Genomic DNA, 14,106 nt, shown 5'->3' with positions numbered 1-14,106 from the left:
GAAGTAACCAGCATCCTGAATCCTGGCTTACCCTTCTCTTGTGTTATTTTCACACACACAATATTTAAGATCAGTTAAAACAAATGAACTGCAGGTACATGCAATGAAATGGATGAATCATACACTCTATGTTAAACTGAAAAAGTAAGCCCTAGAAGGTAGCCTACAGTGTGCTATGCTTTTAACTTTGTATATATATATCAACTAAACTCACTAAATTAAGAACAACTACAGCTAGAGTGCAGGTGGGAGAAGGACAGATGAAAGGTGAGGTGAGCAGATTTGCTGCAGGTGAGCGAGTTTCTTTCCAGTAACATGTCATTCTCTCCAAAGCAGGAGGCAAGGCCATCTGCTGGGAGTCAGGGAAGAGACAGAGGGAAGCTTAGACGTGTGCAGAGAGCAGAGAATGTTGACACCACTGAGTGGTAAGTGGGGAAATGTGCTCACAAGAGAAATCCTGGAGGATTGCCTGGCAGTGGCAACATGGTGGGCATTGATTTGTAGTCTTAGAAATCTGTGCTGGGAGAGCCTGCTGCCTGCAGGCTCAGAACAAATAGAGCTGGGTGAAGCGAGATGGAAGTCGTCCTGGTGAGGAACTGAAAAGATCAAGGGTCAAGGGGGTTTTGTTTGTCATAAAGAGAGTGCTGACTGTGGATGCAGAGCTGGAAGGTGGGGAAGTGGAAGTAAGAGGAACGTGGACAGGCAGGAAAGCAGAGGAGTCAGTGCTTGATGCCCCAGTGAGGGTGAAGGAGGGCCAGGGAGGCTGGTGGAGAAGCAGCTGGACGGCTAGAGGTGGGCACTTAAAGGAGACAGGCTGGACCTGGGTGGAGACACGCCCGGGTATGAGCCCGGGGGTAGGATGAATGGGGGGTGGCTGCCTCAGGCTGACGGAGAAGAAGACCCTAAAATGACCATACTGGTTGGTGGAGGGAGAATGAACTTTGACATCTTGATGGTAGGAGGTGAGGCAATACAGAGCTGGTGGTCCAGGTGCTCCTGACTGAGGCAGATGAGCAGGGAGGCCAGGGTGGCAGACACTGCTAGGAAAGGATCTGGGTTTTCCAGGTGCTCCCAAGAGAGGAGGAGCAATGATCTGAAGGTGGAAAGTGAGCACAAGGAGGTCAACCCAGGCTCCTGATCAAATGGGGGGGTGTGAGGGGGCAAAGCGTCAACTCCAGAGATGGTTACCCAGGAAGCAGGGACCACGGGTGAAGTGAGGGGACACTCAGAGAAGAGAGGGAGAAAAGTCTTCTGGGTGTATGGGGAAGAGAGGCCCCAGGACAAAGGAGCACAGAGGCACAGTGATGAGGATGGTCTGGCTCTATGGTGACACTGAAGGGATGGCTGGATCTTTGTCCTGAGGGCTTAGCTTGGGGGGACTACTGGCCTCATGAGGACTCCCCTCTCAGCAGCCAGGAAAGACTCTCCCGCTCCTGAGAGCTGTGTGGCCACCACTGTTCCCGGAGGGCCTCTGCCTCCATCTTCTCTTATCAGACTTTTCTGCCCAGCCCCCGACTGCCAGCGAGGGAGCCTGGGCCTCGCAGCTGCTTTCCGTGGAGGGACACAAGCTCCCTGGAGAAGCAGGCTGATCTTACTTTTCTCCGTAAACCAGAGCCTAGCAAAGCGCCAGCCCATGCGTGAGCCATGTAGGGGCTCGGATACTTACTAAACTAACTCAAAGCAGTAGAATAGCAGAGCTGGAGGAAGTGACCACTGAGCTCACAGAGTTCACTGCCCACACCCCCATTTGACAGATGAGGAATCAGAGACCAAGCAGTGAAGCAGCCTTGGCCAAGGTCACGCTGCTCTTAAATGCTGGCCTGTGTCAGGCATGCCAAGTGATGAGCTGCAGTGAAGGGGCTGAGAGAGGGCTCTGGGGCCAGACAGCTTGGGTTCAAGTCCCAGCTCTGCCATTATTAGCCGTGTGATTAATGAATGTCCTTACCTTTAAAGTGGAACTCATAGTGGTGTCAACTCATTGGGTTGTCGTGAACACAGCGTTCCTGGAACAGCAGGACAGAGTTCTGTAGGGTTTGCTATTGCTTTGGTTACTATTATTATCACCAAGTGAACCCTGAAATAAAGAACAAAGGCAGCAAGAATTTTTATTTTAAAGGATTTTAAAATCCTCTGATGAAAGTTTCATTTCATCTATTCAAGTTTGCCTTTGACCCTTACTAACAACTACACAATGGATGACTTTTGAGGCAATCTTGCTTCATGTCTTTAATTCTCACTAACGACACAGGCTATTTAACAGGCAGCAGTTTCTTTTCCAGGAAGAGGGACAAAAAGTTAAAAATGACTCAGTGCCTCTCGGTCTCCAGTGAGTTGGTTGTGACCTGTCAACCCAGCTTTGGGGAAGTGCCCGCTCCCCCTGGGCTCGCTAAGCTGCCCCCCGGACTCCAGGGGGCGCTGTACCCCCACATGAATCCAGTCTCTTGGTTCCTATCTTGCTTCAGATCCCTCAAGGACTGCCTATGCCCCAGGGCCCCTTCTGCCCCACCAGCCTTGGCTGCTGGACTCCAGGACACTATCCTGGGTCTCATCCATCCTCTGTTCCTACGCCCGCCCCACTACTCTACATTTTGTCCTTCAAGTGTGGGCTCCTGTGGCTCGCCACACAGCAGGGGTCTCCCTGTCCTCCACCTAGGGTAACTGCATTGTCCTGCAAGGTGCCTAGCGAACCCGTGTGGAGGCAGGAAAAATACAGAACAACAGGTGCTCAGAGGGGCTGCCTTTCCCACTGCAGGGGCCCTAAAGGGCTTCCTTCCGGCTGGTTATTCACAGGCGCTGAAGCTGTGGAATCTCGATCTCACCAATCTAAAGGACATCATCACTAATTACAAAAGCAATCATTTCTTCAGTAGCAAATGGAGAAAAGACTTTGTGTTCCCACCTCCAACTTTTTCCCCCTACCTTCAGATGTTTCTCATCTCTGGGCAAGGGTAGAAAGAAACGCACAGAATATTATTTTTCAATGTTTTTTCCCACTCTGAAGATTGCTTTCCCAGAACCGATGAAGGCTAGAATGGTTTAGCTTTCCTGGACTGAGTATTCAGAGGCCTAGGGGGGGAGGAGGGAGGTGAGATAACTCAGCAATATTGAACCTAACAGAGACATTAAAAGGTTCTATTCTAAACAGAAAGGAAGCAGGATGCTATAGAAACAGGAAAACCACAGTTGGAAATGCAATAACGAGTTACAAGAGAATAAACATAAAGATGTAAAAATGAAAAAGGACATCAAAATAAAAAAAGGTGGGAATGGGAGAGGGGGGCAAGAAAATATAGATTTTTTTCTTTCTTTTTTTTCTTTGTTATTCTTAGGATGTGTTGGAGCCTACGTGATTATCAGTCTAAAGGAAATAGATATAGTAATGGGTTGATATATTTGAAGAATAAGGTAACCACAAATCAAAAACATACAATAGAATCGCAAAAAAAACAAAAAGAAACAAACTCAAAATGGCTTAAAGACTTAAATATTAGACAAGACAGTATAAACTTCTCACAAGAAAACATAGGCAAAACATTATTTGACATACATCTCAGCAATGTTTTCCGAGGGCAATCTAAGCAACCCAAGCAACAGAAATAAAAGCCAAAATAAATAAATGAGACCTAATTAAACTTATAAACTTTTGCACAGCAATAGAAACCATAAGTAAAACAAAAAGACAAACTACGGAATGGGAGAAAATATTTGCAAATGATGAGACTGGCCATGGCTTAATTTCTAGACTATATAAATAGTTCATACAACTTAATAAGAAAAAAATAAACAACCAAATCCAAAAATGGGCAGAACAACTAAAGAAGCAATTCTCCAATGAAGACACACAAATGGCCAATAGGCATATAAAAAAATGCTCAATATTGCTCAATTATCAGAGAAATGCAGCTCCAAACTACAATGTTATCATCTCACACCTGTCAGAATGGCCATCATTCAAAAGTCCACAAGCCATAAATGCCGGAGAGGCTGTGAAGAAAAGGAAACCCTCCTACACTGTTGGTGGGAATGTAGTTTGGTGCAGCCACTGTGGAAAACAGTATGGAGATTCCTCAAAAGGCAAAAAAAAAAAAAGAAAAAAGAAAAAGACTTATCACCTAATCCAGCAGTCCCACTCCTGGGCATATATCCAGAGGGAACCTTAATTCCAAAAGATACCCGCACCCCAATGTTCACAGAAGCACTGTTTACAGTGGCCAAGACATAGAAGCAAACTAAACGTCCACTGACAGATGACTGGACAAAGATGTGGTATATAGATATAACAGAGTATTACTCAGTTGTAACAAAGAAGGAAATAAGGCCATTTACAGCAAGTTGGTTGGAACTGGAGATTATCTCACTAAGTGAAATAAGTCAGACAAAGACAAGTATCATATGATATCATTTATATGTGGAATTTTTAAAAAATGATACAAATGAACTTATTTATAAAACAAAAACAGACTCACAGACTTATAAAACAAACTTAGGAGTTTGGGATTAACAGATACAAATTACTATATGTAAAACAGACAAACGACAAGGATTCACTGTAGAACACAGGGAACAATATTCAGTATCTTGCAACCTATAATGGAAAAGAACCTGAAAAAGAATAGACTATGTATATGTACAACTGAATCACTATGCTGTATACCTGAAACTAACAAAACATTGTAAATCAACCACATTTCAATTTAAAAAAATTGATAAGCTCTAAATAGCTTTATTCAAAGAAAATCTTGAACTGTTCCCTCTTACAAAACTTAAAATGGGTAGTTTGAGCAGGACCAAATTATACTGGCTGGGCAGTTACATATCTTCTCCAGCACGTGGCCTATGCTACACACACATCGTGTTTTCCTACAGGTAAGAACAGCCCTGACTGCACAGGGAGCGAGTCCTTCTGGGACAAGGCCTATGTGGCAGTGTCCTCCTTGTCACTACTCCATCTCACTAGGAGGCCAGGTTTTTCAGAGGTGAGGGGACATAGAGCTCCTACACTTCAAATTGACTTCCCGAAAAAACTATGGAAAAACCAAATTCACCTGCAGTGTGGGAAACTTGAGCAGGGCCCCTAAGCAGACCGACAAGCCCAAAGTAAGATGGCCCGATGTTCATTCGGAACCAGAACAACGACCACCTGGCCCCAGTTAAATGACCACCACCTCACCTGCAATGAACTGCTCGTACTCAGTGTCAGGGATGTTTCTTTTGAGACTTGGGAGGTCAAAGGAGTCGGACCAGGGAATCCAGACCTGGTTGATGTCGGGGTTCTGCCAGTGGTAGAGGTGGCCCCAAGGGGATAGCACCAGTACCGGCTCTTCCATCTCCAGCAGGGTCTTCAGGAGGAAGGCAATGTGGATGCAGACGTTCCTACGGAGGCTGAAGCCCTCTGGAGGGTTGAAGTCACACAGAAGGTACCTGGCAGGGAGCAAAGGAGGGCGGGTCTTCAAGGCCAGGCCTCTGCACAGGAATCCCGGCTTAGATAGAACAGATACAAAGGGAATCCCTGCACACCCCATGGCCTAGACTCCAGACACATTCAGCAGCTTCTGGTTTGTAAACTGGAGGCACTGCCCACCCATCTCCATGTGGCCAATTACTTCAAGTCCGGGAGCAGTTGCGGAAGACATCTTGGCATCCGTCTAACACCACTAAGCACCTGACTAGCAACTGAGAACCCGTTCTCCAGGGGCTCTCAAACTTCTTGTTCTACAGAACCCTATACACTCTTAACAATTACTGAGAACTCCAAAAGGCTGTTATTTATGTGAGTTAAATCTATCAATATTTCCTGTGTTAGAAGTTAAATAAGAAGTTAGAAAAAGTGTATGAATTCACTTAAAAATAATAACAATCTACTATATGTTACCATTAATACTCTTAAACAAAATATAATTCTATTTTTCAAAACAAAAACCATTAGTGAGAAGAATAGCAGTGATTTTAATTTCTGCAAATCTCTTTTGGACTGGTGAGAGCTGAATTCTCCTATCTGCCTCTGCATTCCCTGTTTTGTGATATCACAGGCCAGGTTTTTTTCCCTGGAAAACCCCACAGGAACTCGGGAGAGCAAGAGTGTGCAATAGGCAGGTGACATCCCGGCGTTTCTATGAAAATGGTCTTGCACCTCCGGGGCCTTGGATACACTTTCAAAACTGCTGCCCTATCCTAGGCGAGACTCTTCTACACAAGAGACAGGCAAGGGTCCTGGATTCTGTAATGAGTTACCGCCACCACACCCCTCCCTTCTGTGTGTTTCTCACAACCTCCATTACTGCAGATGAGGATTTAATCCTCAGCTGGGGCCTCTAATCCCAGAAGACTGCTAACTTCAAGAGAGAGGGTCCCATCTACCACCCCTACACCCCGCATAGTTTATTTTGAGTCAAGCCCTAGATAACTGCTTATCGGCACTGACCCTTGTGTCTTATTCCTGAGGTTGACTGAAGGAACCAACATCTGGATGGAACTGAAATTTCCCTGCAGATAAACAAGGCTGATAAACCACCCCATTCCAACATCTGATTCTGGGGCTCTTCAAAACCCGGGTAAGGCCCCGCTTCATCTAAGATGGGTCCTCCGCCTGCCCTTCCCGGGGGTTTCTGGGAGGCCGCGGCCACCAAGGGCGACCCAGACTCGCGGCCCCAGCCCCAGGGCCTGAGGGGGAGGAAAGCTTGAGGCTGTGCCCAAGCCCTGCCCCGCTCCGCCCCAACACGCTCCCCGGCACCGCAGCCCTCCCCGGCCACCACCCCAACCCCCATCCCACCCCGGTTCATGTCCAACGGCCCCGCCGATGGCGCGGACGTACGTTTACCGTCTGTGGGACGCCGCCCCAGACAGGATGTCTGCCGCCGACTGACCAGGCCAGAACTAGTCGCCCGGCCGTGCAAGTCGCCATCCCCAGCAGCAAGCACCGCCATGGTCCCTGGCAGCTACACACTTCCGGAGCCCGCTCCCCGCCCCAGAAGCGCACGCCGGTCCGCGCGGAGCGCGGCGCCTGTAACCATGGCAACGCCGCGGGGCCCTCCCCTAGCGCTTGCGTCGTGCGTCCTCCCGAGTCTAGATGTGCGAGAGCAGAACTTGCGGAGCCAATGGGAGGCAGGGCGCGGCCCGGACGGGGGTGGGGGGAGGCTTATGGGACAGCTGGGCTGGGCCGTGGCGGGCGGGGCCGCGCGGAAGTCCTGACCTGCAGGTGGCGCCGGCCGGAGGCTGGGGCGGTGCTGCCACCAGTGGGCGGGACGGCGGGGCGGCGGGGCAGCGGTGCAGCGGGGCGGGGGCACCCTCACCTGTCCGTGTGTGGGGATCAGCCTGGGCTCCGCGGCCTCCGCTTGCACTGGACGTGGACCCAGGCTACCGGTGGGCAAGATAGAGGACTGAGCCCAGGCACGCACGGCTGGCCAGGTAGGGCATCTGAAGTGCAGATCCGCCAGGCCCGCTGCCGGCCTTGAATACGCGCTGCTAGGCAGTTTCCAAGAAGACGGGATCTGTCATAAGAGGGGAGGTAGGGCTGGGGTGCCAGATGCCGGGTTGGGTGCAGTCTCACAGGAGAGCCACGGTGAGAGGGCGCAGAGTGGCCCCTGTGTTGTTGGAGCTAAGAGTTTGGGGTATAGGGTGGGGGTGGTGTGTGCCTTGCTCTGTGGTCTCCCCAAGAACCCTCACTCCAGAGCAAGGGGCTCTGCTCCCCCCACCCCTCACTGCACTCCCTGCCTTCCCCAGCACCACCAGGGGTGTGGTCATGTCTGGGCAGGGAAGACCCAGGGAAGGGGCTCATTCAGGGGCAGGGGCCACTCTGCAGGGATGCTGGACCTGACAGCGATGTGGTGCTTCGGAACTCCCCTGGGCTGGGTTTCTAACCAGTGGGATGGAAGGGCCTCTCCTTCCTGGGGTGCAATTGGGGGAACTAGATCCATCATGAATGTCAGCCCTGAAAATGGAGGCTGCGCTACATGCATTCCTGGAAAGAAAAATCAGGCCCCTCCAGCCCAGGTGACTCACAAAGTCATTCAGCAATTTTCGGGGTCCCCAGTTTAGGCTTTCAATTAGAGCTGAGCGGCTCAGGAGGCCAGATCCCTGTCCGTGGCTCCAGGAGTAGGCTTTCTGCTGGGGGACAGGATCCTCACAAACACCTGTGTCTTTGTGGGCCACTCCCCTCTGACAAGCTGGGAGGCAGGGTGCAGTTGTGGGAAATCGTGTTTCCATGAGGAGAGGGCCACCAAGTGGTGGGGGCACAGGAGACAGTGAGAAAGAGTCCCACAGCCTTTCTGGAATCAAAAAACTGGCAAATGTGAAAAAGTGCATAATTTGTTTTATCGAACAGGCTGCTTATGTACGTTTGGAGGGCCAGGTTCAAGGACCCTGCATCCCTGCAGGACAGTAGCCTCAAGAGAAGAACACACAGAGCAGGAGGAGATGTGGGGTTTCTCCCAGGAATGAGGCGGAACAGGGATTTCTGCAGATTTGCAAGGAGACCCCGACCACTGAGCACGGGCTTACAACCCCACGTGACCCCTGTCGTGTTTGGCTTGGGCTCTGGGTCTGGCCTGAACATGTATTCTTCAAGCTGAGTTCCAGAAACTCAGAGGGTAGACTTAGAGAGGCTGCGTTTGGAACCCGGTGTGGAGACGGAGGGACCTTTATCCTGAGTCCCCTCAGCCTAATCACTGTAGCTGAGTTCCAACACCACCCAGGCCCCCAGGGTGGCCGTTGAGGGAGAGCAAGCCTGGCAGGTGACCCAGGGGTCCCACTGCTGTTCCCTTCCCTTATCTTTGTTCCCTTTCACCCCGGAAGGTGTGATTGTCTCATGTCATGGTGACAAGCCATCTCTCTTCTCTGTCAGGTGGGGTCCCCACCCCTGCTCAGCCTTCTCTCTGCATGGATGCTGAAGGACAAGGCTCACTTGAATTTCTGAGCTTGAGCAGTAAGGTGGAAACAAAGAAACCAATGGAAACAAAGAAACAAGTCATTGTGGCAAAGCTCCCCACCACAGAGAAGCTGCCCTGAGTGGAAGGGAGGGTGTGGGCATGCCCATTTGTTTCCTGTCTCCCAGTGCTCTTCACTTTCTTATTGCAGACCTGCATGGTTACAACAAAATGATCTGCAAAACTGAAAATATTTACTCTCTGGCTTTTACAGAAAAGGCTGACCAGCCTCTGGTTCCCGGTCAGGTGATTGGAGTACCTTTCCAGTTTGGAAACATCTGGGCAGGCCCAGGTTTGCAAAATTCTTTGAGTAGTTACGGAGTTTTGCTTCTAAGCATTTTTACGGCTGTATATTTCTGAGCTGAGGTTGTGCTGTGTAATTCTGAGCCGGGATTTTCTCAAACTGTTTCTCATTTCTTATACCGGACACCCCTAAATTCCAAGGGGAATGGGATGTTAAGGAAGCCATGGAGTTTAGGAAAAAGATACAGATTTCATTTCCATGTAAGCATCGATGTATCTCCATCCTAGGCAGTATCGGTTCTGTGGTATTGATAGGGGAACTAAATAGCAACCAAATTTATAGAAAATAGTGGGTCATTGGGTACACAAGTTCTTCTTTTCAACATTTTTGTAATGTTTGCAGTTTAAGATGACCATTCCTGAGAAGCAGGCAGCCTCTTAGAATGAAATAGCATTTTCCCTGAACCATAATCAATTTTTATTTTGTAGACAGCAGGAAGGGCAATCACACATCCAACACTTGGGGACCTCAAAGATAAAATGCAACTTTCTGAGAGCACACTCCCCCCGTCTCCCTGTGCTCTTTTCACTGTCCCATTGTCCCTGAAGGCTCTTCCGTATCTTCTGCTCATGACTCCAGTAACTCTTCCTCCTCGTTCCTCAGCTGGTAAGTTTACTTTTCTACTTTGACCAAGCAAACTGAAGCCAACAGAAGAGAACTTTCACCAGCAACTCCCAGCACACCCGCTTGCCTTCTGATGTCTGTGACCTAACTCTCGCTGCCCCACCTCTTATTACAGGTGACATCGAAAGCCAGATCATCCAAAAGTCGCCAGGGGGCCCATCCATCCAATCTTCTCCAGGCTGTCACTCCCACATCCATCCTCTCTGTCACTAACTCATCTATTTTGTTCTCCGGCTAGTTGGCTCCTATCAGTATATAAAAGCCCCTCCTCTTAAAAGAAACAAACAGCACTCTTTGACCCTAATTCACCCCCACCGATTGCCAGCCCATGTCTTTGCAGCAAATCTTTAATGAGTAGTTTAAACTCACTGTCTGCATATTCTCCTGAGCCATCCCCTTTTGCACCCACTCTGGCTTTTCCCCTGATCCCTCGCTCTATGGAAACTGCTCTGTCAAGGCCATCAGTGACCGCACGTTGCTAAATATTGTGGTCAGTTTTTAGTCTTCATCATGCGTGGCCCTTTGGCAGCATTTGACCCAGCTCTGCCATCTCTCCTCCCCCGTGTTCCTGCTTTACTTGGCCTCCAGCCCATCGTTCTGCTTTCGATCCACTGGCTGGTCTTTTGCCAACGTCTCCTCTTTTTTCCAAACATTTACTGTGAATGTGCCCCGGAGATGGGTCCTGGGTCTCTCCTCTCTCTCTCTGCTATACCTTTGGTGGAAGCAACCAGACTTGGAAATTGACATGCCATCAATTTCTCGATTTGTCCAAAACTCCCTGATTTGCCCTTTCCATTTGGAACTCTCTCCCTGATACTCAAATTCTTTTTCTTTCGTTCATCTTGCTTTCACATTCATACATATGTTCTACTGTGTAAATTACTTTTCCAAATTTTGAATCAGTCCATACGTATCATGTAAAATGCTCAGATCTCTATTATTTCCACTAAGATGCTTATTCTACCTTAGAACCTTTCTGCATTTCTGTATTTATGTCAATAAAGTGAATAGTATTTCTACAAGCCTCATAGTTAAACAGTGTGTTGGTTTGGGGCTATTATGTAACATGAAATAATGATACATCAACATAGTCCTTTTTCATTTAATTTTATGTAACACCAAGATGAGGTTTTTGCACTGAAGACTGGTTTTATTGAAATTTAACCTACGTTATGGACAGTCAGTTTATGTGAAAGCACTCATTCCTCCCCTTTTCTGATATATTTTCCATTTGGCTATTATAATGTATACCTTGGCATGAAATAAAATTCCAAACTCATTCACATAATAAAATTAATACATTTAAATTATATTTTTTAATATTAAAAAGAAAGAAAACAAAAAACCACACTCCTCTACCTATTGGGCATTTCTGTGGCAATATCTAATAGACTCCTTAACCATGACATTGAAGAACTGAGCTGATTCCAGCCCCTTTCCACCTGCTCAGCCCCATCTTGTCCCATCCCCTGTGGATGGAGAGGACATCCATCCCATTTTCCAGGTCCAGATGTTGGAACCATGTTCTTTCTCTCCCTTTCTCTTACACACACACAGCAAATCCAGCTTGTTTTTTCTAATTTTCTAATTCTGGCTACTCTGTCTTCATTAACCACCTACTCCCTGTTCCCCACCTTCCTAGGAGCCACCTTCAGCGCCTTCTTGGACACCAAATAGCCTCCTTCTTCCATCTTTGCTTTTCTACAATCTCATCCACACAGAGTCAGAGGGATCCTATAAAAGCATCCATTGAGGTGGTGGGTGTAGCTCAGTGATAGAGCGCATGCTTAGCATGCATGAGATCCTGGGTTAAAACCACAGCACCTTCACTAAAATAAATTACCCTCCCCCCCAAAAAACAAAACAAAAGCAAAAATTGGACATCACCCATCCCATCAAAACTCACTAAAAGGGTCACCATTTCTTTAGGAGCCAAAGTCGTCCCAAAGTCTTCCAGGATCCGGCATGCTCTGCCTCTCCATCCACACTCTCCCCATCACTCTGGGGGCCTCTGGCTCCGGCTCTTCCTTCTTCCTCCGGATCTATTCTGCTTCAAGTTCATTACTCCGTGAGATCTGCCAGGATTGCCTTTTTCCCTCCTGCCTGCCTCCCACCCCAACAGCATCACCTGAGCTTGCTCATATCACTCTTATTTTTCCCCAAGCTCTTGCTACCCCCAACATGCTGCCTGTTTCCTCTGCTAAAACTCTGAGTCCCCAGTGATGAGGAATCGTGTCTATTTTGTTGACTAATAAAGCCCAAGACCCTTGGGAATGGGTATAGTTACTAGATTCCCATATGTAGTAGGAGCTTATACAGATTTGCTGAATGAATGCAGAGGTCCTGGTCCAATCCGATGGAGCACTTCGGTGTCCTGCTCAAAGAATAACTCTCCTTTCCTCCTGAGAGGGGATGACCACTTCCTTAGTGATCAAAGGCAAGATCTATTTTCTTTATGCTGTTGAGCTTAGGCGGGGAGACTGGGGGATCTTCATTTATATTTTAAAATTTGATTCACTCTGCAGTTTGTCTTCTGTCTATGTATCCTTTTGAGAAACCATTTATGAGTGATCATTCTTCCATCAGACTGAACAGGATCCAGGGGTAAGTACCAAGCCTGTCCCATCGGCCATCCTGTGTGTCATGTCCTGTGACCCAGTGGATGCTCAGCACGTAAGTGAACCGACAGGAGTGAGTGAAGAGATGGGAGCATCTCATTATTGTGGTGGCTGCACTCTGTCCGATGCCTTGAGGTTTGGGGAACGGTTTACAAGTGCGGAGGTGTGAGGGCAGGGCCTCTGTGCTCTTCCTGAGTGCCCTGGCCTTACCCATTCCCCCATCCCCCTCTGGGCAGCTAAGCCCAGGAGCTGGGCCACCGGCAATTGTGCTGATCAATAATCCACCTCACCCAAAGTCAGGGGGTAGGAGGGACAGCACAACTGGTTGTAGACTCTGGAGTCTGGTCCTTGGAGGAATTCCTCACTGAACCATGTTTTGGGCCTTATATTTTTCTCTATAGCCTCCAGCTGAAGAAACAGTTAGCCTTAGATACATGAAAGTTGAGGACACCTACTATCCCCATGGAGCCCAGGTGGGGCTGGGAGTCTGCTGTTTGTACAGCCGGTGGGCTCGTGTTGCTTTGGGCATCCCTGTGCCTGAATTCCTGCTGTACACTCGGTGGTAAGACCGGGGGTGCCTGGCAGGGAGGGAAGCGGGTCGGGAGACTGCACAGCTGGGGAGACGTTAACCTGGGGTGAGCGGGAGCCTGCTGATGCATGGAATCTCGGTGCAGGGAACTCTCCACACTCAGAGAGGTTCCCACTCCCGCAGGGTCCCTTTGATCAGGGTGCTGGGCTGTCAGCACAGCAGGGTCCATGTGAGGATCATGGTGCCTTCAGGCAGCGGGAAGTGAGGGGTCCAGTGGCACTTAAATTAACTGTGCACCCGAAGCCAACCCCCGTGTCTTTCAGCCTGTTTCCTAATCTGCAAAACTGGAATGATGTCAACCATCCCGCAGGTTCGTTGATGGGCTGGGACACACTAGACAGCCAGGGGCTGGAATTCCTCTGTCCCAATTGTTTTCCTTCCTTCCCACTATTTGCTCTCACAAGCTCAGTCTCTTTGTCTCTCTCTCATTCACTTGTAACTTTCCCTCCTGCTCTGGTTTCATTAGATTCCCACCCTCCTCCCAATCCCCAGATGAGTGAAATTAATTTCTGTATGTCAGTTCCAAATTCCCGGGAAAGATGCTCTGTCCCCTCTGGATTGGTTGTCCAACCCATCAGTTGCAGCCAGAGGAGTGAGTCCCACTGTGACCAGTGGAGGGGCTCTGCCCAGCCCCCCAGCCACCACTGTGGGAGCACATAGCTCTCCGAGGAGGAGGTACTGGCTGTGACTTGGTGTCACTAAGTTTGAATTTATGTCTCCTCTTGCCCCACCTTCATCCTCCTAAACAAAGATGAAAATTAAACACTCCCGAGATTTGTGTCATGGAACACTCAGGGTGGGGGCTAAGAGGGCTGGATTCCCTGCTGAGTGTAAGGGGCTACAGTGAATCCCCAACGAGAGCCTGTAAAGGGAACAGCACCAGCCCCACCGGACACTTAGGGTGCTGAGTCTGCGTGACACTGAGCCAGGCTTCTGACCACAGCTCAGGGGTCTGGTCCGACCGGTTAGTCTTTGAAACCAACCAGCTTTGGATTCCTCAATCCCTCCCTGTGGTTTTACCTGAACTACCAGCTTCTGTATCTCTGAAGA

At 48.9% G+C, this 14,106-nt stretch overlaps 1 long non-coding RNA gene across 1 annotated transcript; it reads right to left on the bottom strand.

Annotated features, from left to right (window-relative positions):
* Positions 1-257: 257 nt before the first annotated feature.
* Positions 258-7,027, bottom strand: LOC140694620 (uncharacterized). The gene is made up of 4 exons (XR_012070202.1): positions 6,812-7,027; positions 5,171-5,421; positions 1,946-2,074; positions 258-1,093 (listed from the first exon to the last, which is right to left on the bottom strand). It is a non-coding gene; the product is annotated as an uncharacterized lncRNA (long non-coding RNA).
* Between the last annotated feature and the right edge of the window lie 7,079 nt (positions 7,028-14,106).

Source organism: Vicugna pacos, unplaced genomic scaffold, assembly GCF_048564905.1.
Source record: "Vicugna pacos unplaced genomic scaffold, VicPac4 scaffold_66, whole genome shotgun sequence".
NCBI classification, from domain to species: Eukaryota; Metazoa; Chordata; class Mammalia; order Artiodactyla; family Camelidae; genus Vicugna; species Vicugna pacos.
Note: the sequence above shows the minus strand (reverse complement) of the source record. Positions and strands in the feature narration are given on the sequence as shown.